At 43.1% G+C, this 26,922-nt stretch overlaps 2 long non-coding RNA genes across 10 annotated transcripts in view; both read left to right on the top strand.

The window, feature by feature from the left end:
- Positions 1-6,285: 6,285 nt before the first annotated feature.
- On the top strand, positions 6,286-8,250 carry LOC143809196 (uncharacterized). The gene is made up of 3 exons (XR_013222140.1): positions 6,286-6,470; positions 7,731-7,928; positions 8,115-8,250. It is a non-coding gene; the product is annotated as an uncharacterized LOC143809196 (long non-coding RNA).
- Positions 8,251-9,695: 1,445 nt separating this feature from the next.
- The window catches only part of LOC143804741 (uncharacterized), a 1,170,763-nt gene continuing 1,153,536 nt past the window's right edge, over positions 9,696-26,922 (top strand). For all 9 annotated transcript variants that reach the window (XR_013221088.1, XR_013221086.1, XR_013221089.1 and 6 more), the window contains exon 1: positions 9,696-9,821. This is a non-coding gene — a long non-coding RNA (uncharacterized LOC143804741). The remainder of the gene's footprint in view (positions 9,822-26,922) is intronic.

The following is a 26,922-nucleotide window of genomic DNA, read 5'->3' as shown; positions in this document are numbered from 1 at the left end:
AGCCTTCTGATTGTCCTGGTGTTGATTCCGTGATGGACAGGTTACAGCAGATTTGGACTCATGTGGTAGACAATTTGACGTTGTCTCAGGAAAAGGCTCAGCGTTTTGCTAACCGCCGTCGGTGTGTTGGTCCTCGGCTTCGTGTGGGGGATTTAGTCTGGTTATCTTCTCGTCATGTTCCTATGAAGGTTTCTTCCCCTAAGTTCAAGCCTCGGTTTATTGGTCCCTATAAGATTTCTGAGATTATCAATCCAGTGTCTTTTCGTTTGGCCCTTCCAGCCTCTTTTGCCATCCACAATGTTTTCCATAGATCGTTGTTGTGGAGATATGTGGTACCTGTGGTTCCCTCTGTGGATCCTCCTGCCCCGGTGTTGGTTGAGGGGGAGTTGGAATATGTGGTTGAAAAAATTTTGGATTCTCGTTTTTCAAGGCGGAGGCTTCAGTATCTTGTCAAGTGGAAGGGTTATAGCCAGGAGGATAATTCTTGGGTGGTTGCCTCCGATGTCCATGCCGCCGATTTGGTTCGTGCTTTTCACTTGGCTCGTCCTGATCAGCCTGGGGGCTCTGGTGAGGGTTCGGTGACCCCTCCTCAAGGGGGGGGTACTGTTGTGAATTCCGCTCTTGGGCTCCCTCCGGTGGTTGTAAGTAGCACTTTTGTGTGGTATAGCTGCTTCTTGGATTTAGTATCAGCAGCTGCGTCCATTGATCTTCTTTCTGCTCGGCTATATTAGTCTGGCTTTATCCCTCAATCAATGCCAGTTGCCAATTGTTCCTGCCTGGAGGCACGGCTCTTGGATTTCCCTGACACTCTGACTCGTTCAGCAAAGATAAGTCCTTGCTTGTCCTTTTGCAGTCCACTTGTTGTGGACTTATTGTTCAGCACATTCTATGTTTTGCTCATTTGTCCAGCTTATCAGTATGGATCTATTTAGCTAAGCTGGAAGCTCTGGGCTGCAGATTTTGCCCTCCACACCTTTAGTCAGGTGTGGAGATTTTTGCATATCTCTGCGGTGGACTTTTTCTAGTTTTTATTACTGACCCCACAGTGTTTCTTTCCTTACTGTCTATCTAGCTAGAATTGGCCTCCTTTGCTAAAATCTTGTTTCATACTATGTATGTCATTTCCTTCTCCTCTCACAGCCAATATTTGTGGGGGGCTGTCCTGTCCTTTGCGGATTTTCTCTGAAGCAAGATAGCTTTCCGTTTTCTACCTTTAGGGGTAGCTAGTTCTCCGGCTGTGACGAGATGTCCAGGGAGTGACAGGAACATTCCACGGCTACTGCTAGTGTCTGTGTTAAGATCAGGAACTGCGGTCTGTATAGTTACCACCTGCCCAGAGCTAGTCGCATGTCGCTCCTAAATTACCAGTCCATAACAGCGCCGCCCCTGCAGGTGACATAAATTTTTAGGCCACACCCCTGACCACACCCATTTCATAACTAGTCACATCCATATACACTCCCCAACCACACCCATTTATCACTGCTGATCACACTGTTTTATAAACAATAATTATAAACCGAAAAAAATATGGCCACACAGTGCTCCATACTGTATAATGGCCCCACAGTGCTCCATACTGTATAATGGCCACACAGTGTTCCATACTGTATAATGGCCACACATGATGCTGCGTACTGTATATTGGCCACACAGTGCTCCATACTGTATAATGGCCCCAAATGATGCTCCATACTGTATAATAGCAACGCAGTGCTCCATACTGTATATTGGCCGCACATGATGCTCAATACTGTATAATGGCCACACAGTGCTCCATACTGTATAATAGCCACACATTATGCTCAATACTGTATAATGGCCACACAGTGCGCGATACTGTATAATGGCCAAACATGATGCTGCGTACTGTATAATGGCCACACAGTGCTCCATACTGTATAATGGGCACACATGATGCTCAATACTGTATAATGGCCACACATGATGCTGCGTACTGTATAATGGCCACACAGTGCTCCATACTGTATAATGGCCACACATGATGCTGCGTACTGTATAATGGCCACACATGATGCTCAGTACTGTAGAATGGCCACACATGATGCTCAATACTGTATAATTGCCACACCGTGCTCCATACTGTATAAAGGCCACACATGATGCTGAATACTGTATAATGGCCACACATGATGCTGCATACTGTGTAATGGCCACACAGTGCTCCATACTGTAGAATGGCCACACATGTTGCTCAATACTGTATGATGGCCACACAGTGCTCCATACTGTATAATGGCCACACATGATGCTCCATACTGTATAATGGCCACACATGATGCTCTATACTGTATAATGGCCACAAAGTGCTCCATACCGTATAATGGCCACACATGATGCTCAATACTGTATAATTGCCATACAGTGCTCCATACTGTATAAAGGCCACACATGATGCTGAATACTGTATAATGGCCACACATGATGCTGCGTACTGTATAATGGCCACACAGTGCTCCATACTGTATAATGGCCACACATGTTGCTCAATACTGTATGATGGCCACACAGTGCTCCACACTGTATAATGGCCACACATGATGCTCCATACTGTATAATGGCCACACATGATGCTCAAAACTGTATAATGGCCCCACAGTGCTCCATACTGTATAAAGGCCACACATGCTGAATACTGTATAATGGCCACACATGATGCTGCATACTGTATAATGGCCACACAGTGCCTCATACTGTATAATGGCCACACATGTTGCTCAATACTGTATGATGGCCACACAGTGCTCCATACTGTATAATGGCCACACATGATGCTCCATACTGTATAATGGCCACACATGATGCTCAATACTGTATAATGGCCACACAGTGCTCCATACTGTATAATGGCCACAGATGATGCTCAATACTTTATAATTGCCACACAGTGCTCCATACTGTATAAAGGCCACACATGATGCTGAATACTGTATAATGGCCACACATGATGCTGCGTACTGTATAATGGCCACACAGTGCTCCATACTGTATAATGGCCACACATGTTGCTCAATACTGTATGATGGCCACACAGTGCTCCATACTGTATAATGGCCACACATGATGCTCCATACTGTATAATGGCCACACATGATGCTCAAAACTGTATAATGGCCACACAGTGCCCCATACTGTATAATGGCCACACATGATGCTCAATACTGTATAATGGCCACACATGATGCTCCATACTGTATAATGGCTACACAGTGCTCCATACTGTATAATGGCCACACATGATGCTCCATACTGTATAATGGCCACACATGATGCTCAATACTGTATAATGGCCACACAGTGCTCCATACTGTATAATGGCCCCACAGTGCTCCATACTGTATAATGGCCACACATGATGCGCAATACTGTATAATGGCCACACAGTGCTCCATACTGTATAATGGCCACACATGATGCTCAATAATGGCCACACAGTACTCCATACCGTATAATGGCCACACAGTGCTCCATACTGTATAATGGCCCCACAGTGCTCCATGCTATATAATGGCCACACATGATGCTCAATACTGTATAATGGCCACATAGTGCTCCATACTGTATAATGTCCACACATGACGCTCAATACTGTATAATTTTCACACAGTGCCCCATACTGTGTAATGGCCACACATGATGCTCAATACTGTATAATGGCCACACATGATGCTCAATACTGTATAATGGCCCCACATGATGCTCAATACTGTATAATGGCCCCACAGTGCTCCATACTGTATAATGACCCCACATGATGATCAGTACTGTATAATGGCCCCACATGATGCTCCATACTGTATAATGGCCCCACATGATGCTCAGTATGGTATAATAGCCCACATGATTCTCAATACTGTATAATGGCCCCACATGACGATGCCAGTATACAGTCAAGGCTGTAGAAGTGTCCCAGCAGCTCTGCTTACAATGCAGGCAAAGATTTCACCACCTGTCACTGTTCACACTGCTGCAAATCACTCACTTGTCCAGCTCATGCAAATATTGAATGGAGGAGATGAAAATAGAATAAATTCTATGTAATATATATACATGTATGTGTGTGAAGATATATATACAGCTCTGGCAAAAATTAAGAGACCACTGCAAAATGTTCAGTTTGATTTTTCTCTTTATAGGTATATTTTTTAGTAAAATGTAAATTGTTCTTTTATTCTATAAACTTCTGACAACATGTCTCCGTATTTCCAAGCAATACATTTTGGGTTTTTTGTTTCAGAAAAGGAGAAATGGTCAAGATAAAAAAAAAATGCATTGCTTTCAGACCTCAAATAATGCAAAGAAAACAAGTTAATAATCATTTAGAAACAATAATACTAATGTTTTAACTCCGGAAGAGTTCAGAAATCAATATATTGTGGAATAACCATGATTTTTAATCACAGCTTTCATGCATCTTGGGATGCTTTCCACCAGTCTTTACACTGCTTCTGGCACGAAAATTTAGGCTATGTGCACATGTTCAGGGTTTTTCGCAATAAAAACGCATAAAAAACGCATACATATGCATCCTATCATTTAGAATGCATTTTGCAATTTTTGTGCACATGATGCGTTTTTTTCCGCGAAAAAAACGCATGGTGGTAAAAAAAAGCAGCATGTTCATTAATTTTGCGGATTTTTCACGTTTTTCCCGCTACTTAATGCATGGGCAAGCTCCGGAAAAAAACGCGAAAGAACGCACAAAAAACAAGTAAAAAACGCATGTGTATTTCTGGCACAAATGTCCGGTTTTTGTCAGGAAATTTCTGCAAGAAATCCTGAACGTGTGCACATACCCTTAAGCAGTTCTTTGTTTCATGGCTTGTTACTATCCATCATCCTCTTGATTATATTCCAGAGGTTTTCAATAGAGTTCAGGTCTGGAGATTGGGCTGCCCATGACAGGGTTTTGATGCGATGGTCTCTTAATTTTTGCCAGAGCTGTATATAGCTTTGTCGCCATAAAAGGGGCGGGGGCACAAACATTTCTTGCACAGGGGCCCCATGCTGTCAGTGTCTGCCCCTGCATTGTACAAAAACTGAGGTAAAAACGCGCCAAATTCTGAATGCGGGAACCTGGCCTGACAGTAAATACGCCGATCAAACAGATGAAGCTACATTTCACCCCGATGATGCTAAACGAGGCTAATAAAGCAAATTACATATAATTGTGGTTAAGGCTACTTTCACACTAGCGTCGCTTGCTGTCCGTCGTAATGCGTCGTTTTGGAGAAAAAATGCATCCTGCAAAGTTGCCCGCAGGATGCGTTCTTTCTCCGTAGGCTTGCATTAGCGACGTATGGCCACACGTCGCATCTGTCGTGCGATGGATGCGTCGTGTTTTGGCGGACCGTCGGCACAAAAAAACGTTACATGTAACATTTTTTTGTGCGTCGTGTCCGCCATTTCCGACCGCGCATGTGCGGCCGGAACTCCGCCCCCTCCTCCCCGGACATTACAATGGGGCAGCGGATGCGTTGAAAAACTGCATCCGCTGCCCCCGTTGTTCATTATTTTCACAACGTACGTCGGGCTGACGCTAGTGTGAAAGTAGCCTAAGGCTAGTTTCACACTAGCGTTAACTGCAATACGTCGCAAATGCGTCGTTTTGCCGAAAATACGCATCCAGCAAAAGTTCTTGCTGGATACGTTTTTTCGTCATAGACTAACATTAGCGACGCATTTGCGACGCATTGCCAAACGTCGCGTCCGTTTTGCGACGCTTGGGCGTGTGGTAGCGGACCGTCGGGAGAAAAAAACGTTTTTTGCTCCCGACGGTCCACTTTTTCCGACCGCGCATGCGCGGCCGGAACTCCGCCCCCACCTCCCCGCACTTCCCCGCACCTCACAATGGGGCAGCGGATGCGTGGGAAAAATGCATCCACTGCCCCCGTTGTGCGGCGGAGACCACCCTAGCGTCGGGAACGTCGGCCCCGACGCACAGCGACGGGTTGTTCCCGACGCTAGTGTGAAACTAGCCTAAGGGTACGTTCACACAGGACTTTTTTGCTGCTTTTTTTTGCTGCTTTTTTTATGCTAATTTTCAGCTGCTTTTTACAGTACCAGTAAAGCCTATGAGATTTCAGAAATCTCATGCACACACGTTGGTTTTTTGTTTGATCAGTTTTTTCTGCTTTGCTGCTTTTTTTGGACATAGGGCATGTCACTTCTTTCAGCGTTTTTGCTGCGTTTTTGCAGCGTTTTTTCACCCATTGACTTGAATGGGTGATGAATAAAACGCTGAAAAAACGCTGAAAAAACGCATGTAGCATTATTTGCTGCTTTTTTTGTGCAGAAAATCGTGGCCAGCAGGAAGGGATCTCACAGCCAAGAGCTTAGGGGTGTGGTTAGTGAGGTGTGAAGAGCCATTGTGAGGTGTCCTGATAGTGATGTATTGTGAGGGAGTTTCTGGTAGTGAGGTGTGAAGAGCCATTGTGAGCCATTGTGAGGTGTGAAGAGTAGTGTTGAGCATTCCGATGCTGCAAGTATCGGGTATCGGCCGATACTTGCTGTATCGGAATTCCGATACCGGGATTCCGATACTCTTGTGGTATCGGGTATCGGGTATCGCAACAACATTAATGTTAAAATGTGTAAAAGAGAGAATTAAAATAAAAAATATCGCTATACTCACCTGTCCGACGCAGCCGGGACTTCAGCGAGGGAACCGGCAGCGTTGTTTGTTTAAAATTCGCGCTATTACTTGGTTACGTGAATTCCCGGCTTGTGATTGGTCAGGTCGGCCACGTTGCCGGGACGCGGACCAATCACAGCAAGCCGTGACGAAATTACGTCACGGCTTGCTGTGATTGGTCCGCGTCCCGGCAATATGGCCGCCCTGACCAATCACAAGCCGTGACGTCACGGGAGGCTGGACACGCGCCCATTTTAAAATGAGCGCGTCCAGCCTCCCGGCTTGTGATTGGTTGACCGCGGCGCAACCAATCACAAGCCGTGACGTCACGGGAGGCTGGACACGCGCCCATTTTAAAATGAGCGCGTCCAGCCTCCCGGCTTGTGATTGGTTGACCGCGGCGCAACCAATCACAAGCCGTGACGTCACGGGAGGCTGGACACGCGCCCATTTTAAAATGAGCGCGTCCAGCCTCCCGGCTTGTGATTGGTTGACCGCGGCGCAACCAATCACAAGCCGTGACGTCACGGGAGGCTGGACACGCGCCCATTTTAAAATGAGCGCGTGTCCAGCCTCCCGTGACGTCACGGCTTGTGATTGGTCAGGGCGGCCATATTGCCGGGACGCGGACCAATCACAGCAAGCCGTGACGTAATTTCGTCACGGCTTGCTGTGATTGGTCCGCGTCCCGGCAACATGGCCGACCTGACCAATCACAAGCCGGGAATTCACGTAACCAAGTAATAGCGCAAATTTTAAACAAACAACGCTGCCGGTTCCCTCGCTGAAGTCCCGGCTGCGTCGGACAGGTGAGTATAGCGATATTTTTTATTTTAATTCTTTCTTTTACACATTTATATGGTTCCCAGGGCCTGAAGGAGAGTTTCCTCTCCTTCAGACCCTGGGAACCATCAGGAATACCGTCCGATACATGAGTCCCATTGACTTGTATTGGTATCGGGTATCGGTATCGGATTGGATCCGATATTTTGCCGGTATCGGCCGATACTTTCCGATACCGATACTTTCAAGTATCGGACGGTATCGCTCAACACTAGTGAAGAGCCATTGTGAGGTGTCCTGATTGTGATCTATTGTGAGGGAGTTCCTGGTAGTGAGGTGTGAAGAGCCATTGTGAGCCACTGTGAGGTGTGACGAGCCATTGTGAGGTGTCCTGATTGTGATCTATTGTGAGGGAGTTTCTGGTAGTGAGGTGTTAGCCATGTCTTGGTATAGGAGGATGGGCATTAATGTTTCCCAACTAATCATGGAGGTAATATTTTTTTTAATTTGTGATATATCTATCCGATTGTTTGCAATGGTACACTTTGCGATGCTCATGTGCTGTTATGTACATGTTCATGTGTTCTGCATGTGTATGTCTGTATCTTCCTTGTCATGAATGTTGGCTTCATTTCATCTTGCATTTGGTAATTACTTTTTCATTTATTTTTGCAAGGTGGAAACAATGCCTGTAATTTGGGATTTAGCTTGCCCAAACTACAGTGATCATCAAAAAAAGGCAGATGCATGGCATGTAATCTGCCGTAAATTGTTCCCCCGCTGGGATGAAGGCGATGCTAAGCTCCACTGGGAGATTAGTAAATAAAAAACTTAACATATGTCCTTTTCTAACAAATTAAATGACCAGGTAGTAGGTAAATACTAGTGATGTGAACGTGCTCTGATAACGTGTTATGTGAGCGTGCTTGAGTACTAACTGAGTGTCTTTGGTGTAGTCATCAAACATGTTTGATTCACCATATACCACAAAAAAAGCATGAAAAAAACGCACCAAAAACGCACCAAAAACGCACCTATAAGCAACTGAAAATTAGCATTAAAAAAAGCAGCAAAAAAAAGCAGCAAAAAAAAGCAGCAAAAAAGTCTTGTGTGAACGTACCCTTAGGCCATGTTCACACGCTGCGGGTTCCTCTGCGGGTTAATCCCGCAGCGGAATTGAAAATCTGCAGGGCAAAACCGCTGTGGTTATCCCTGCAGATTTATCGCGGTTTGTTCCGCGGTTTCCGCTGCGGGATTACTGCTGTACTATTGATGCTGCATATGCAGCAATATGCAGCATCAATAGTAATGTAAAAAATAATAAAAATTGGCTATACTCACCCTCTGACGTCGCGATCTCCCCGGCGCTGCAAGCGGCTGTGCCGACAAGGACCTTCGTGATGTCACGGTCATGTGACCGCGGCGTCATCACGGTCATGTGACCGCGACGTCACCACAGGTCCTGTTCGGCACAGCAACTGAGACCGGACGCCGCGGGCAGCGCTGAGAGGTGAGTATAGCTTCATTTTTTATTTTAATTCTTTTTTTTACACTATTTTATGGTTCCCAGGGCCTGGAGGAGAGTCTCCTCTCCTCCACCCCGGGTACCACCCGCACATTATCCGCTTACTTCCCGCAACGTGGGCACAGCCCCATGCGGGAAGTAAGCGGTTCAATGCATTCCTATGGGTGCAGAATCGCAGCGATTCTGCACAAAGAAGTGACATGCTGCGGGTTGTAAACCGCTGCGTTTCTGCGCGGTTTTCCCCGCAGCATGTGCACTGCGGTTTGCGGTTTCCATAGGGTTTACATGTTAATGTAAACGCTATGGAAACTGCTGCGGACCCGCAGCATCAAAATCGCGGCGGTTCCGCGGTAAAAACCGCAGCGTGTGAACATGGCCTTAGAGAACAGAGCAATCACGATGAAAAGATATAGACAGTGCAACAGCGGCTATATTAGAGCTAAAATGAGGTATAAGGAAGCTTAAGGTGTCAAGCACAGGGAAGGGAACGGGAGTCCTAACTAAGTAATGGCAGACAATAAACTATTGAGCAACTGAGTTAGAGCTTTTCATGATTATTAGAATGATATTATTTCTGTGCACCACACCAGCAGCAGCACATTCATGTATCTGTGAGGCTGTGGACATGTTCTCGGCGCCTGCACGTCCTCACACTGCGGCTTGTACACCTACAAGAGCAAAAGCGCGCCACTCCAGCAGCCTCGGGAGCGCGCCCTAGTGGGCGTGAGTGGGAGCGCGCGTGAGTGACAGCTCCTGGGTGCGTGTTGACAGCACAGTGCAGGGAACTGTGCAGCTTCCATGACGCTGGGGTTCCTGCAGCCTGCCCTGCACAGACACTGACACCCATCACCTGTGCAGGTAAGTGCACCCTGTGCTGTGTGACAGCGCTGCTGTCTCTACTGATCATGGAGCAGGCTCAGATCACATAGTAAATGCAAAGTTTAGTTTTCCACTGAAAGGTCAAGTAGTTAGAATAGTGGATCTATGCATTGTAGGGCTTGATGGAAGCCACATTTGTGTGTGCATATATCTCGATGACAGTAGTATTTTCAGATATGTACAAATACTGTATATAGCTGAAAGTACTACCTCACTGGAAAACCTCTCTGTAGTATATTCTGGGAGTTGTAGTACCATAGCACCTGATGATGCAGATATTGGCTTTATCTTTCTTCCTCTTGTTCTTGCTGCTTTCTGGCCACTAAATAAACACAATACACTGTTATGTAACAATATTAACCTTCATGCATCATTATGGTGTAACCAGCCAGTGTGTAGTGAACTCCCCATTAAATTATACATTCATATTTTATAATAGAAAAATTATATTATTCATTTTACTGTCATTTTTTTTTTAACTACACCTTTCCAGAATTTTTCAAACCCATTTTTTTATTCAGACTATTAGTTTGCATGGGCAGGTAGTAATCAAGCAGAAATCATACATTGTATCTTTCCTGCAGAGTTCATTAAAAATTGCTGTTTCACACAGAGAAAAAAAAACTGTAAAGAGGAAGTGTGTGTGCGGTGGATGGAGGGTGATCACAGAGTTTTTTGTCACTTAGTGAAACTTCCTGTTTCTTTTTAAAGATTAATTCTGAAATTCAAATAAAGCTGAAGTGATGCCGGTGGGAAGCCGCAGATGGGGTTACGTGACAACCTGTTGCTGTCATGGGACCTGTTTTGGCGCCACTTACAAAGCTGACTGCATCCTCCACATTGTACCTGCTTGTAATAGTACCTGCTATGACATGCGCTTAGAATTAGGCTTTACCTGATGATGGAAGGTAGCCACTGTTACAGAAAGTATCCTGTAATTCATCTAGGTTCTGTTATGTATCTGGAATAAAGGGGGCATCATGTAGAACTGACACATAATGGAACCCAGATGGACCCCGCTTGCATCAGTTTGGCAACGGAACAAACAATGTCAAAACGCAGGTTTGAATGTAGCCTAAAGTGTTGTACATCACATCCCCCCCAATCCTGAATGTCATATAAAAGAGAGAATGGGATCTAACTCATTAGGAATTGACATAATGAAGAGCTGCAGTACAAAGAAACAGAACTCGCCATAAGGGCTCATACCCATCAATGTGAAAAAAAATGGTAGTCCAAAAAAGTCAGACGAGTGTCATGCAATTTTCAAGCGAGTACAATCCGATTTTTAACACCTAGCAATCGATTTACATGCAAATGTGAGCCCATTGCAATGCGATTTTAACATGAGAGAATGTAGTATTGTTCAAGATTACATAGAGAGAGAGAGATTAGATAGATATTCAGATAGATACAAAAAGACATATGTAAATATGTGACTGAGATGTATAATCAGTGCTTTGTGTGTGTAGCTTACTGTATATGTTACTGTATGTTTGTTTTTTTATTAAATAAATTCCTTTTGGAAAAAAATGGCGTGAGATCATCCTAAATTTTATTAACTAGCAAAGGGAAAGCGGACAGCTGAGTGCAGATGTTTGTAGAATGGGAATGGCGTAATACCCATGGAGCTTCCCAGGCTATTAATATCTGCTCACAGCTGTATACATAGACTTTACTGGTTGTTAAAATGGGGAACCCTAAAAAGAAATGATGTAGTGTCCCCCCATAATTAATAACCAGCGAAAGCTAGGAAGACAACTGCGGACTGATACGAATAGCCTAGGAAGGGGCCATTGATAATAGCCCCCCTCCCAGACTAAAAATATCAACTCTCAGCTGCCCCAGAAAAGGCACTTCCATAAGATGCACCAATATTGGCACCTCTACTCGCTCCTCCCACTTGCCCTGGTGCGGTGGCAAGTGGGGTGATAGTTGTGGGGGTTGATGTCACCTTTGTATTATCAGTTGACATCAAGCCCAGAGGTTAGGCTGGTTTCACACTTGCATTCCTGTGTGCTGCGGATGGCAGCGTACTTGCTCTTTGCTTCCTCTGTGAAGGTTCCGCCTACTGCCGGCTGCGTCCAGCGTTTCCCTGCGTACCTATCTTTAACATTGGGTACGCTGGGACATGCGTTGTATGCGGATGTGTCCGCATGCGGCGATTTGAGGTGTGCGGCGCACGGAAACACCTCATAGTCCAACCGCTACCCCATCACTGCCAGCTTTCTGTCGATACACGATGTACACAGAAAGCTGCCAGTCAGTGATGTGGGCGAGGTTACACAGGGCTCAGCACCATGAGCTCTGCTAGATCTGCACCAGAGAAATCTGTGATTTTATCACAACTGCTGCACCCCGTAAACTAAGGAATATTTTGGTAGGATAAGGATCTCTGTCCCTACTTCATTATGTTGTGAAAATATATATCTAGATTGTGAGCCTCATTGGGGACAGCGATGATGATGCATGTAAAGCGCTGCGGAATATGATGGCGCTATATAAGCAGAGCATAATAAATAAATAAATAACAAGAACCTGGTGACGATTCCCTCTAAGGTAATCTAGTTTTATTTTTTGGATTTGTTTAACTGCAGACAGTATAAAGTCACTGTACAATGATACGTATATTTCCCTTGTGAGCTACCTTTTCTTAGGATAATCTTTGTATGCTAAACTTTTCAAGATTGCAATATATACTGTATGTGAATGAAAAAAAAATCATATTTTGACTAATACCATATCTGCACAGTCAATATAACGAGTGGTGCAGAAAATGCTGACGTCTGCATGACATTACTTGAAAAGATTTTTGAATCATGATCTCTCTGCATGAAAAACATGCAGCAGACCTGCTAGTACATTACTGTAACTACCTCATACAGACACTATTCTAGAGGAGATGATTTTTTTTCTACCAGTCTCCTATTAGCGAAAACAAGTACCACTGATACATCACCTAAAAATAAGTACCAGGATATAATATCCTATACATCTGGACAAACTCCCTATCACAAGGACACTCCGCAATAATCCAATCCTACAGCAAAAAATGGAGTAAATAGTCCCATACAAACGTATAAAAATAGTAACAATAAATTTTATTATAAATACTTAGATAAATACAGACTAACAAAACAAAGTACAGAATGGTGCACATACAGGAAAACACAGGCTGTAGTCACAGAATGGGCAAGAGAAACGGCTCACATAATATAATGCATGCAATATAACTGCACTCATAGAAAGTGCCTAGTGCAGTGTAAAGTGCCTCAGTAATTGCAACTATATCCCCATCTCAAGCAGAGTTCCTATGCAAAATCATGTCATACATGTAACTATAGGGGATATAGAAAACAAAAGTGAACCGCACATCTTACCCATAAATCTAAGTCAGTCTGTGTCAGTAGCAGCCCCGACGCGCGTTTCGCGTTGGGCTTCCTCGGGGGGCTGTAAAAAAGTGTGTGCTGTGGGTTTATTTATATCTAAGAAGCACCTGAGAGTGATCGTCAGCGCCATTGTTGGCGCATGCGCAGTGTCATACATGCACGCTATTGTGCGGCCGCTCCTGCTCTTCCTGTGGTGGGGCGGAAAGAGGGAAATCCCTCATGACGTCAGTAATCCGCCGCATCACATCCTGTAGGCAGGAGGAGACGCACAGCGGGCTCTGCCGCACTGCGCATGCGCGCGCACCGTGATCGCCATTTTAGAAGTGGGAAGATTGCTACTCGTGAGTATAACTTAAAAAATCTTTAAAAGTGAACGAAAAAACACCAAATGTGTGTTATATATATGCGCAGTGAAATCGCAATGTGCTAAAAAAGTACCACCCAAAAAGGGGGGGAGTACACTAATGAGTATAAACTAATGAATATAAATAGTGAAATATACATTGGTGAAAAGATAATACTAAGAACTATACATCAACAATAATGGTGATGTGCATTAGAAACTCACACCCAAATAGGGAATGAGTGCCCCACTCAAGTAAATAGTGTTAAAGCATAGAAAGACAAAACAAAATAAAAAATATATATGAATCAAGATTATTTATACATATACAGATAAAAAGCGCAGATCAATATATTCCCGCCTTCGTTTCAATCATGGGCAGCATAAAGTTTTTAGTCCAATATCCTGCTGAAGGTGCCTCTTGATATCATCACGAACCCCAGATGCTCAGAAGATGAATTATTGAAAAAGTTGTAGCAATGAAGACACAATACTATATAAAAGAATAAAAACACACACAATTAAAATCCAAAACAATCCAGAGGTACAGAACCTGATCCAAAGAAAATTACAAAAACGGTGAAAAGCTAAGTTGTTCATTCAGGCCATATGGAGACATAGTGCCCAGAGTCGCTATCCAGCGACATTCCATTTCTGCTAACAAACGTTTTGTGTCCCCACCTCTAATCCCACATCTCACATGGTCAATGTCAATAATTTTTAAATCTTTTGGGTTGCACTCATGGTGCAACCTAATGGCGGGGTATAGTTTTTAAAGTAGTCATGTCTTCCACCTCGCCGGCCGCCATAATGTCTCTTATATGCTCACGTGTCCTGACCCTCAGCTCTCTTGAGGTAAGACCTACATAGGAAAGGCCACATGAGCATTTAGCCATATACACCACAAATGTGGTGCTACAGCTAATATAGTCTGTGATTTTAAATTCTCTACGGCCGTCAGCAGAGAAGAAGGACATGGCCCTTGTGTGATTGCGACATGCTAAGCAGTCTCCACAAGGATAAAATCCCCACCTCCGTTTACCAGCTCCGAAAATAGTCGGTGCCTTAGCTGTATAGTGGCTTTTGACCAGCATATCTCTCAGATTCTTGCCTCTCCTTGCTGTCATGAGTTTCACCGTTTTTGTAATTTTCTTTGGATCAGGTTCTGTACCTCTGGATTGTTTTGGATTTTAATTGTGTGTGTTTTTATTCTTTTATATAGTATTGTGTCTTCATTGCTACAACTTTTTCAATAATTCATCTTCTGAGCATCTGGGGTTCGTGATGATATCAAGAGGCACCTTCAGCAGGATATTGGACTAAAAACTTTATGCTGCCCATGATTGAAACGAAGGCGGGAATATATTGATCTGCGCTTTTTATCTGTATATGTATAAATAATCTTGATTCATATATATTTTTTATTTTGTTTTGTCTTTCTATGCTTTAACACTATTTACTTGAGTGGGGCACTCATTCCCTATTTGGGTGTGAGTTTCTAATGCACATCACCATTATTGTTGATGTATAGTTCTTAGTATTATCTTTTCACCAATGTATATTTCACTATTTATATTCATTAGTTTATACTCATTAGTGTACTCCCCCCCTTTTTGGGTGGTACTTTTTTAGCACATTGCGATTTCACTGCGCATATATATTACACACATTTGGTGTTTTTTCGTTCACTTTTAAAGATTTTTTAAGTTATACTCACGAGTAGCAATCTTCCCACTTCTAAAATGGCGATCACGGTGCGCGCGCATGCGCAGTGCGGCAGAGCCCGCTGTGCGTCTCCTCCTGCCTACAGGATGTGATGCGGCGGATTACTGACGTCATGAGGGATTTCCCTCTTTCCGCCCCACCACAGGAAGAGCAGGAGCGGCCGCACAATAGCGTGCATGTATGACACTGCGCATGCGCCAACAATGGCGCTGACGATCACTCTCAGGTGCTTCTTAGATATAAATAAACCCACAGCACACACTTTTTTACAGCCCCCCGAGGAAGCCCAACGTGAAACGCGCGTCGGGGCTGCTACTGACACAGACTGACTTAGATTTACGGGTAAGATGTGCGGTTCACTTTTGTTTTCTATATCCCCTATAGTTACATGTATGACATGATTTTGCATAGGAACTCTGCTTGAGATGGGGATATAGTTGCAATTACTGAGGCACTTTACACTGCACTAGGCACTTTCTATGAGTGCAGTTATATTGCATGCATTATATTATGTGAGCCGTTTCTCTTGCCCATTCTGTGACTACAGCCTGTGTTTTCCTGTATGTGCACCATTCTGTACTTTGTTTTGTTAGTCTGTATTTATCTAAGTATTTATAATAAAATTTATTGTTACTATTTTTATACGTTTGTATGGGACTATTTACTCCATTTTTTGCTGTAGGATTGCAGTCTCCTATTAGCGTAGCCTATACCCAAGATGTAGTTTCCAGAAATGATGGCATCAGAAAATACATTTTTGCTGTCATTTTCCAAATGCAGTATATTTGATATTTCAATGAAATATGTGTGACGATGATTGCAGATGTTGCTTTATACATACCATGCTTACCATAGAGCTATAGGTAGAGACACCATATTGAAGGTATTCTGATTGTGATGTGGATAAATATTGTAGCCACTGATATATTTATAATATATATTATTAAGTGTCACAAAATCCCAGCACAATTGTTCAAATAAAGACAAAGTGAAAAAGTGCTAAACATTTTAAGTTTACCCGCAGCTTTTGCGATCTGATAGATGCTGTATAGTTGGAATGTCTGGCTCTATATGTGCAATTTACATACATTTGTGCATTCTATTATACTTATTAAAAATACGTGCTTAACACATGGTTAAAAATGTTTTGTTTTCCTTTTTAAATACAGAGCATATAAAGACGGTTATAGTAAGAAAACTTGGGTGGGAGCATAGTAATTAACTTATTGCTGCATTTTATGAATCAATACTACAGTCTTACAAACACTTTAGCTTTCACTGTTGACCGCAAAAATTTAGCAGGGACTGAAAACAAGTATAATATTCAACCACCCAGCTAAACCAAACCCACAAAACTTAGCACAGTGCTGAGTAGAGTGGATCTTATTTCCTCACTGCTTCATTTTCTATTCCAATATCTTTTGCAATAAGTAAAAGGGACTATGACTGTATGAGGGCAATATATATGTAATACATATAGATCATCGGTAGAAAACATTGTTGGATTTAACAGTATTTGGACAGAGACTGGTACCACTACAATAGATTTGAAACAAACCCATCAATAAAATATACGGTATGTGTGGACTTAAGAGGTTTAACAAAAAGACTGCATTACCGGTTTATGAAAAACAGCTATTTCACAGGCTCAAAAGTAATTAGGCAAACCAGGAGCATTATAAATATAAGTATTAGTTTAAATACTTAGACATGAATACATAGAAGTCAATGACTGCCTTCAGTCTGCACCAATGTGCATCACCAAAAATGGCGTTTCCTCTCTTGAGATTCTTTGCTAGGCCTTTGCTGCAACCTTTTTTAGCTGCTGCTTGTCCAGGGATCTTCCTGCCTTGAGTGAAATGCATGCCCTATCGGGTTCACTGACATCTCTACTATTCTATTAAGCATTCTCTTACCAGTTTTGCAATACTTGATTGACATTATTTCAAGTCAGTTCATTCTACTGGCAGCACAGAAGATAAATTATGAGCTTTCACTATCCAAGTATTGAACCCAACTGTTTGTGATCATCTATTTTTCAGATATCCTGGAAAAGTTGGTAATGTTTGATACTTCCCCATAAACAAAAAAGCAAACTCTAAAGGGCCCTATTTATCAAGACCGATATAAAAATCTCCAGTTTTGATGAATCAGGGCCTTAGAGCGCACTTTCAGTATGGCGTGTTGGAGTGGGATGCTCCCGATTCATTATGAGATGCACACCCCTTAATGAATGTCATGAGCTAGATGCGCTTCAGCAGAGCTAGGCAAAACTGATGTGAAAGGACCAAAAGTCACACATTTTTTGCTCACTGTGTGAATTTTTTAAGTGGTTTTTGTTGGTTTTCCAAATGACAGTCAGCATTGCTGAAAATGACAATCTCGGCTATACAGTGGATCATGTTGTTTTAATAAAGAGAAAAAGGATTTCTCTCTCTAGAAGCAGGCCACACACACACTTGTGGTATTCCTGCTGAAATAACTATGACAAGCTGATGACACTCAGATCTATCTCTCTGGCCCAGACATCACCTCTCTGCTGTCCAGAATCCCAAAGTGTCTATCAGCCATGTCCTCGTTCTTGTCATCATGCTTCCTAAAAATCAATGTTGACAAACCTGATCTCTTCACCTTTCCTTCATCTTACATAACTCCCCTGCCTGATCTATCACAATAAATGACATCACACTTTCCCTTGTAAAGGAAATCCGCTGTCTCAGAATAACTCTCGACTCGGCCCTGTCCTTCAAACCACACATCCAAACTCTCGTCACCTCCTGCCACCTCCAACTCAATATTTCCAGATTCCGTCCTTTCCTCATCCCTGAATCTACTAAAATGTGCATACCCTTATCATCTCCTGCGTCAATTACTGTAATATCCTCCTTTGTGGTCTCCCTGCTAAAACGCTTTCATCTCACCAGTCCGTCCTTAACTCTGCTTCCCAATTAATCCAATCCACCTTTCTCCTCTCTACTCTTCCACTTCTCCCCTCTTCAGATCACTTCATGGGCTACCAATTCCCCAACGTATCAAGTTCAGACTACTAATATTAATCTTTAAAGCCAACCATAATCTGTCTCCACCGTATATCTCCGAACTAATCTCCCTATATCTTCCAACATGTAATCTCTAGTCCTACCAAAACCTCTTTCTCCCCTCCACACATATATACATTCCTCACCTCTTCAAGAAAGATTACAGCTTTCAATAACCTACCTCATCACCACCAGAGCTGCGGAAACCCCCTAACCTACTGTCTCCTTCACCATTATCCTCTAGACTGTAAGCCCACAAGGGCAAGGCCCTCTCCCCTCTGTCCTAGTCTGTCATGGTTTGTTCACTGTAATTTATATATGTATTTTGTATGTAACCCCTTCTCGTACCGCACAACGGAGTTAACGGTGCCCTAAAAATAATAATAACTAAATGAAATAAAGCTTGCCTGTTTTGTACTACAGTATAGAAACAGATTTACTGTAATGCTATTTAAAAGTTTACACAGAGCAAAGTTCTTTTAGTGCTGCAAGTGAGATTGTCTTTTATTGTATATGTGGCTGCTGATGTCTATACATTAAATAGATAAGAAATCCAGCAAATATGAAAATATCTGTAGACTGTGAGCCCTCGTGGGCAGGGTCCTCTCTCCTGTACTTGTGTGTGCCTTGTATTGCTCGTGTTTATTGTACTTGTCTATGTATGCCCCTTTTTCACTTGTAAAGTGCCATGGAATAAATGGCGCTATAAAAATGAATAATAATAATAATATTTATTTGTATAATTCAGCACATTTATGTTTCGTTTGGATTCCTTTCTCCGTTTTAGAGAAGGAGCTGCATATAGCTGTTGCTATACGTCCAAGAAGAAGCAATTCACTTAAAATGACATCAAAAGCACATCACACCACTGAAAATGGTCATACCTACCAATACATGATTAAAAAACCACTTCACAACAAAATGCAGACAGGCCTCAATGATTTGTAATGGCGAAGGCACAAGTAAAAAGTGCTGATGAGTATCCACTCTCACACTCAAAGTTGGCATAAGGGTTAAGACACATGGTTACTACTGATGAGCGAGTATACTCGTTGCTCGGGTTTTCCCGAGCATACTTGGGTGGTCTCCGAGTATTTGTGAGTGCTCGGAGATTTAGTTTTTGTCCCTGCAGCTGCATGATTTACGGCTGCTAGCCAGCCTGAGTACATGTGGGGTTTGCCTGGTTGTTAGGGAATCCCCACATGTATTCCAGCTGTCTAGCAGCTGCAAATCATCTAGCTGTGTCAACAAAAACTAAATCTCCGAGCACTCACAAATACTTGGAGACCACCCGAGCAGCGAGTATACTCGCTCATGGTTACGAGTAGTGCAGAATGCTGGCTGAAAATACTGAGAGTGCCGGACCCGCTGAATGCCGGACAACAGCTGTGACTATTATTGAGTCTGTCAAGATTCCACCTTGGTGTGTGGTATATTACCAGACAAAAGAGTTCAGCATTCTGAGCTCATTTCTCCCAATTTTTGGTCACATCAGTGACTGAGGCACCAGAGCTTCCAACGTACAAGAACTGAGCTTTACATGTGGGCTTCTCTATAGGGGCATTTACACTGCAAGATAATCGTGAACAAACACTGTTAAAAATGTTTGTTTCATGATTATCTTGCTATGTAACCATGCTGCCTATAAGCTGATACATGAGTAAAACACTTAATCATCAGGTGAATTGATCTTTTGTACAATACAATAGATTATCGTTTTCGGTGGTGCACTGTCTTGTAAAAACATGACTCGCGCTGCCAAGAACAATGGTAGCCTGTGAGACCAAAGAGAAGAAAGTAGCGTGTAAAGGTAAGGATCACCGCAAACAATATATCAAATAACAATATTACTTTTATTACGACAATTAAAGTTAGACAAGCCACAAACAAGTTAAAAACAATTAAAAAACCACAAGCTTAACAAATGAACAACAGTGTTGAGGTCCTTGTAAGTGCCCCATGCACATAAAGAGACCTTCCTCCACTATGTGTACCGAAGTGTGTTATGATAAAACACACTATTGGCTACTCAGGATGGTAACCGGAGCTAATGAGGCTCTACAGGATAAATCCTGCAAATGTGATGACAAAATCCAATTGTAACAAAGACAAAAATAACTCAACAGGATAAGGCCTGGAGACTCACAAAATATAGTCAAATAATAATAATGATTAAGTAAATAAGGCTTATAACCCCCTAAGAGCAGTTCAGTAATCCTGAGAGATGGTCAAAAAAGATAAATGACCCTCTGGGAAATAAACAGAGGGTTAAAGGAGGGAAAAGAAAGAGTAAGGCTGCATAAGACCTGTTGGATCTTGGAGAAAGAGAGTAACCCGGTCACATCATAGAGGAGGGGGAGAAACCCCACACGTATCCTCAGGAAGCCACGCTGTGTGGCGATACGCGTGGGGTTTCTCCCCCTCCTCTATGATGTGACCGGGTTACTCTCTTTCTCCAGGATCCAACAGGTCTTATGCTTTCTTTTCCCTCCTTTAACCCTCTGTTTATTTCCCAGAGGGTCATTTATCTTTTTTGACCATCTCTCAGGATTAATGAACTGCTCTTATGGGGTTATAAGCCTTATTTACTTAATCATTATTATTATTTGACTATATTTTGTGAGTCTGCAGGCCTTATCCTGTTGAGTTATTTTTGTCTTTGGTACCACGATTGGATTTTGTCATTACATTTGCTGCTATCTGTTAATTTGCAGGATTTATCCTGGTGAGCCTCATTAGCTTTGGTTACCATCCTGAGTAGCCTATTGTGTTTTATCATACATAGTGGAGGAAGTTCTCTTTGTGTGCGAGGGGCACTTACAAGGCCCTCCACACTGTTGTTCATTTGTTAAACTTGTGTTTTTTTAATTGTTTTTAACTTGTTTGTGGCTTGTCTAACTTTGTCTTAATAAAATTAATATTGTTATTTGTTATATTGTTTGTGGTGATCCTTCCCTTTACACGCTACTTTCTTCTCTTTGATCTCACATATATTTTTAGCGTGTGGTTGGTGATCCCAAATATTAACCATTAGTAGTGCGCTCAGGTTTTTTGTCTATTAACAATGGTAGCCTGTGCGCATTGAGCAATCTAGTAAAGATCGCTCAGTGAGCATCATTTATCATGGTCTGCTTGAGTAAACACGCAATTAAACAATCGCAATCGGTATCCATTTATCAATCAGTGAACGTATCGTGTTGCTGGTCGGTTCATATAAAGAGACCTTTCGTCTTGCGTTAGCAATATTATGAGCCTCTACTTGTCCTAGTTGTGTCTACATGTCTGTTTGCTCAACCGGGGGAGGACGTTTATTGTATTTGCTCCAAGGTAGATTATCCCTACTGCCCACAAGGCAATAGGAGAAACCATCTGTACAAAATGGAGCATGAAACTAATAAAATGGATAAGGCTTGGGTAACAACTATGTTTATTTGAAGCATGTATGGTTATGACATATGGTATAAATTAAGCTATGAGTTGATGAGCTTGTGATCTACTGGGAGAATTCTAATTTATTTGTGGTGTCTATATGAAACCTTTATGAGAAGATTTGTATTTGGTTTCATCAGTATGCAGTCAACTTGGACATTATTTTCCTATTTCAAATGACACTTTCCTACATTTAAAGGGAACCTGTCACCCCCAAAATCAAGGTGAGCTAAGCCCACCGGCATCAGGGGCTTATCTACAGTATTCTGTAATGCTGTAGATAAGCCCCCAATGTATCCTGAAAGATGAGAAAAAGAGGTTAGATTATACTCACCCAGGGGCGGTCCCGCTGCTGTCTGGTCCGATGGGCGTTGCGGTCCGGGGCCTCCCATCTTCATGCGATGACGTCCTCTTCTTATCTTCATGCTGTGGCTCCGGGGCAGGCGTACTTCGTTTGTCCTGTTGAGGGCAGAGCAAAGTACTGCAGTGCGCACGTGCCGGGCCTCTCTGACCTTTCCTGGCGCCTGCGCACTGCAGTACTTTTCTCTGCCCTCAACAGGTCAGACAAAGTACGCCTGCGCCGGAGCCGCAGCGTGAAGACAAGAAGAGGACATCATCCTATGAAGATGGGAGGCCCCGGACCTCGACGCCCATCCGACCGGACCACAGCGGGACCGCCCCTGGGTGAGTATAATCTAACCTCTTTTTCTCATCTTTCAGGATACATCGGGGGCTTATCTACAGCATTACAGAATGCTGTAGATAAGCCCCTGATGCCGGTGGGCTTAGCTCACCTTCGATTTTGGGGGGTGACAGGTTCCCTTTTATAAATATTTTATTAATCTAAAACACTCACCAGCACAGCATAGACTTTTGGTTAAATTAATATTTATTATTGAAAGGCGAAATGCTGGGCAGTAGAATGCGCCTGTCCTGTCTCCAGTAAGCACTGAGGTGTGGATTCTTTTTTTAAAAACACAGGAAGTGGTTGCTTATAGCACTATAAGTCATAAGGTTCTGGCATGTTGCTCCTGTAAGGCCAAGTGCACATGTCGCAGAATTGCCGCGGAAATTTCCGCGGCAATTCTGCAACTCCTGCCGAGGGTATATCGCATGCGGAATTGGCATGCGTATTCCCGCTAAACACTAGCATTTTGCAAGCGTAATTAGCTTGCAGAATGCTAGCGTTTTCCAAGCGATCTGCAGTTTGACAAGTGTGACCAACTTTTTACTATTGATCCTGCCTATGCAGCATCAATAGTAAAAGATATAATGTTAAAAATAATAATAAAAAAAAAAAAATGGTTATACTCACCTTCTGATGGCCCATCTCACCATCTTTTTGGCATCTTTATCTGTACACTGTGCATAAGCAGAAAGTTGCAATCAGTGGTGGGGGAGGTGATATATAAAGCACATAAATATTGAAGACTACATGACACCAGGTTTACAAGTCCTCTAGCGATAATCTCCTGCTGATAAAACAGGGATTGTATCAAAGCTACAGCAAGCAGCTCAGTAAGAGACACATTGTTACAATCAGGGTCTCTGTCTCTGCGTTATGCTGCCTTCAGATTTGGTGGCAACAATCCGGTGGTACAATTTGTAGTGTTGAGCATCTTGCTCCAGTGGCTATCTTGGTAGTCAATGGCCGCTGGTCCAGAGCTATACATGCCTCCTACCTGCAAGCATCCCTGCTTGCTTCTTCTGGCGGCGAGGAGTAACACCAGACCTACTAATCAGAAAAGCCACTGTAGATTCTGGCAGTTAGAAAGAGTTTTGTAGTTTTCTGGTCCTGCTGCTATAGACAACCAACATGATCTCAGGACAAGATTCCTGCCAATCATGTTGCTCAACCCCAAGAACTTGGGTTTCTTAAAAGTTGCTATGTGAGTGAATCAATGTAAAAATTCTCTTTCTTGACAGTAGGGATTTCAGATTAGGGGTACCCTTATGCAAAAATGCCTTGAAGCATCAATCAGATAATATCAGCCAATTCAGAGACATCCATCATAGTTGACGCTCCCCATTTGTAGAGGAGATTCACATGACATCTCACACCAACCGAAATCCTACTTTGTACTGACAGAGCGACAACTCTGAATGAGTGCTGGTTGTCTACAGATATGTGTTTCTGGTTTGGCTGATAACCAAATCCATGTTTTCAATTCTTCTTAATAGGTTTGACAATGACTGGTAGCCACTCATTGGAGATACTAAAAACATTAGAGTTCTTCCTACTGTAACACAGCCATTTTGTATACTTTATACAAACATAACTAATTTTAGACTCAGACATGATTTCACTATAGCTCAACAATAGTCAGCTACTTGAGACACACCTAAAAGGAGCAGCTATCTATGAACCACAGGTGCAGAGCATGTGTTCATATATAAGCTGCTATTGATGGCGCTGTCATTTTTACAGCAATTCTCTCTTGATTTAAAAAGGACCTTTCTCCATATTTTTCATGTTAAACTGGACACACAATGTAGTAGTGGCTGCAGAGCAGAATAAAACATTTTTGTTGTTTCAATCCCAGTTAAAATTTTGCATTTCTGTTGTGGAGAGATTAGTTATCAGAGTATTTAGTACCTAATGTGTTAACCTTTTTTAAGTCAAAGTGGGTCTTTAAAATTAGAGTTTTAACTGGGGTTATAGACTTCTTCTGCCTATACACTGCTGACCAATCATAAGCAGGCAGCAACACACAAAGGAAAGAAGAATACTCCCCTACCATAGTTTAGAGCAGATTTGTCAGTGTGTGAACTGTAATGTCACAGCCCTGGTCTAACCTCCTGCGTGAGTCGAGTCAGTGTGAGGTGAGGGTCAGTGCAGCTGACTTTGGCTGTGTCACAAACCCTTCTATCATCTCTCCTCCTTTCTTAGCACAGTCACTTCTGCTGTATTGCCCCTGCTCCACACTGCCTGTTTGTAGATATGTCAGTATTAACACTTATGTCTGTTGTGCTCAACTTTTACTCCTTCTGTAGTGAGATCAGAGCTGGCTGTCATGACATCTCACACAGTAATGGTCCAAAATAGACAGGTTACTACTGTGTGAGACATAGTAACACCCTGCTCTGCTCTCATTGCAGAGCAAGTACAAGATGCCTCAACCCAGCAGACATAAGTGGGATTACTGACACACTCAGTTATCAGGATAGAAGGGTTTTGTAATGTGACACAGCTATACTCGAATGCACTACTCCTCAGTCCACAGTGACTCATACAGGAGGTTAGACCAGGAGATCAGGGCTGTTTCATTACATCTCACCCATTGTGAAATTGGCTCTAAGCTATGGTGGGGACATGTTCTTCTTTCCTTTGAGTGTAAGGAATAAGGCTTGTATACAGTGCCATTCTCAATGCTAATGCATGACAGGATGCAGTAAGCCCCCTGTTATGGTTTCCAATGGCAAGGAAACATCAGAAGCATAGAATAAACGGACAAGCTCTCGGGTGATGGAAACTAGAGCTGACCGCGATGCTAAACCTACACACCACACTAGAAGTAGCCAGGGGGCATTCCTGCGTTGTCTCTAGATGCCGCGCGCCAGCCGGAGAACTAACTACCCCTGGTAGAAGAAAACACAGTCCTGGCTTGCCTCCAGAGAATGTCCCCACAGGAGATAGCAGCCCCCCACATATAATAACGGTGAGAGCAGATGAAAAGACACACGTAGTATGAAAGCAGATTTAGCACAGAGAGGCCCGCTAACTAAATAGCAGAAAGATACAACAGAGGACTTCGCGGTCAGCTGCAAAACCCTTCAAAACACCATCCTGAAATTACCTTAACTCATGTGACAACTCATGCCACTGGAGTGGTAATTTCAGCCCAACAAGAGCTTCCAGCTGCAGAGATTCACATAAGTGCAAATTGGACAAAACATACAAAAATAGACTTAAGGACTAAAGTGTCCAACTTAGCTGAGCAGAAAACTGGGAGCAGGAACATGCAACAGAATCACTCTGGATACATTGATGGCCAGCATTAGAATGACTGAGGAGCAAGGTTAAATAGGATACTCCCACATCCTGATAGGAACAGGTGAACTGAGAAGGCAAAGCTTGCAGGACACCAGTACCACAAGAGACCACCGGGGGAGCCCACGAACCGAATCACAACAGTACCCCCCCCTTAAGGAGGGGGCACCGAACCCTCACAAGAACCACCAGGGCGATCTGGATTAGCCCTATGAAAGGCACGGACCAAATCAGAAGCATGAACATCAGAAGCTGTAACCCAAGAATTATCCTCTTGACCGTAGCCCTTCCATTTCACCAGATATTGAAGTCTCCGTCTGGAAACACGGGAGTCCAAGATTTTCTCCACCACGTACTCCAATTCACCCTCAACCAGCACAGGAGCAGGAGGCTCAACAGAAGGCAGAAGTGGTACCTCATACCTCCGCAATAATGACCGATGGAAGACATTATGGATAGCAAAGGATGCTGGGAGGTCCAAACGAAAAGACACAGGGTTAAGAATTTCCAAAATCTTATAAGGACCGATGAACCGAGGCTTAAACTTAGGAGAAGAGACCCTCATAGGGACAAAACGGGAGGACAACCACACCAAGTCCCCAACACGAAGACGAGGACCAACACGACGATGGCGATTAGCAAAACGTTGAGTCCTCTCCTGGGACAACTCCAAATTGTCCACCACCTGCCCCCAAATACGATGCAACCTATCCACCATGGTATCCACTCCAGGACAATCCGAAGACTCCACCTGACCAGATGAAAAACGAGGATGGAACCCTGAATGGCAAAAGAAAGGGGAGACCAAAGTGGCAGAACTGGCCCGATTATTAACCCCTTCACCCCCGGAGCTTTTTCCGTTTTTCCATTTTCGTTTTTCGCTACCCTCCTTCCCAGAGCCATAACTTTTTTATTTTTCCGTCAATTTGGCCATGTGAGGGCTTATTTTTTGCGGGACGAGTTGTACTTTTGAACGACATCATTGGTTTTAGCATGTCGTGTACTAGAAAACGGGAAAAAAATTCCAAGTGCAGTGAAATTGCAAAAAAAGTGCAATCCCACACTTGTTTTTTGCTTGCCTATTTTGCTAGGTTCACTAAATGCTAAAACTGACCTGCCATTATGATTCTCCAGGTCACTACGAGTTTATAGACACCTAACATGA

The sequence above is a fragment of the Ranitomeya variabilis genome, chromosome 2, assembly GCF_051348905.1.
Source record: "Ranitomeya variabilis isolate aRanVar5 chromosome 2, aRanVar5.hap1, whole genome shotgun sequence".
NCBI classification, from domain to species: Eukaryota; Metazoa; Chordata; class Amphibia; order Anura; family Dendrobatidae; genus Ranitomeya; species Ranitomeya variabilis.
The sequence above is the reverse complement of the archived record's forward strand: the minus strand, read 5'-3'. Positions and strand labels throughout refer to the sequence as shown.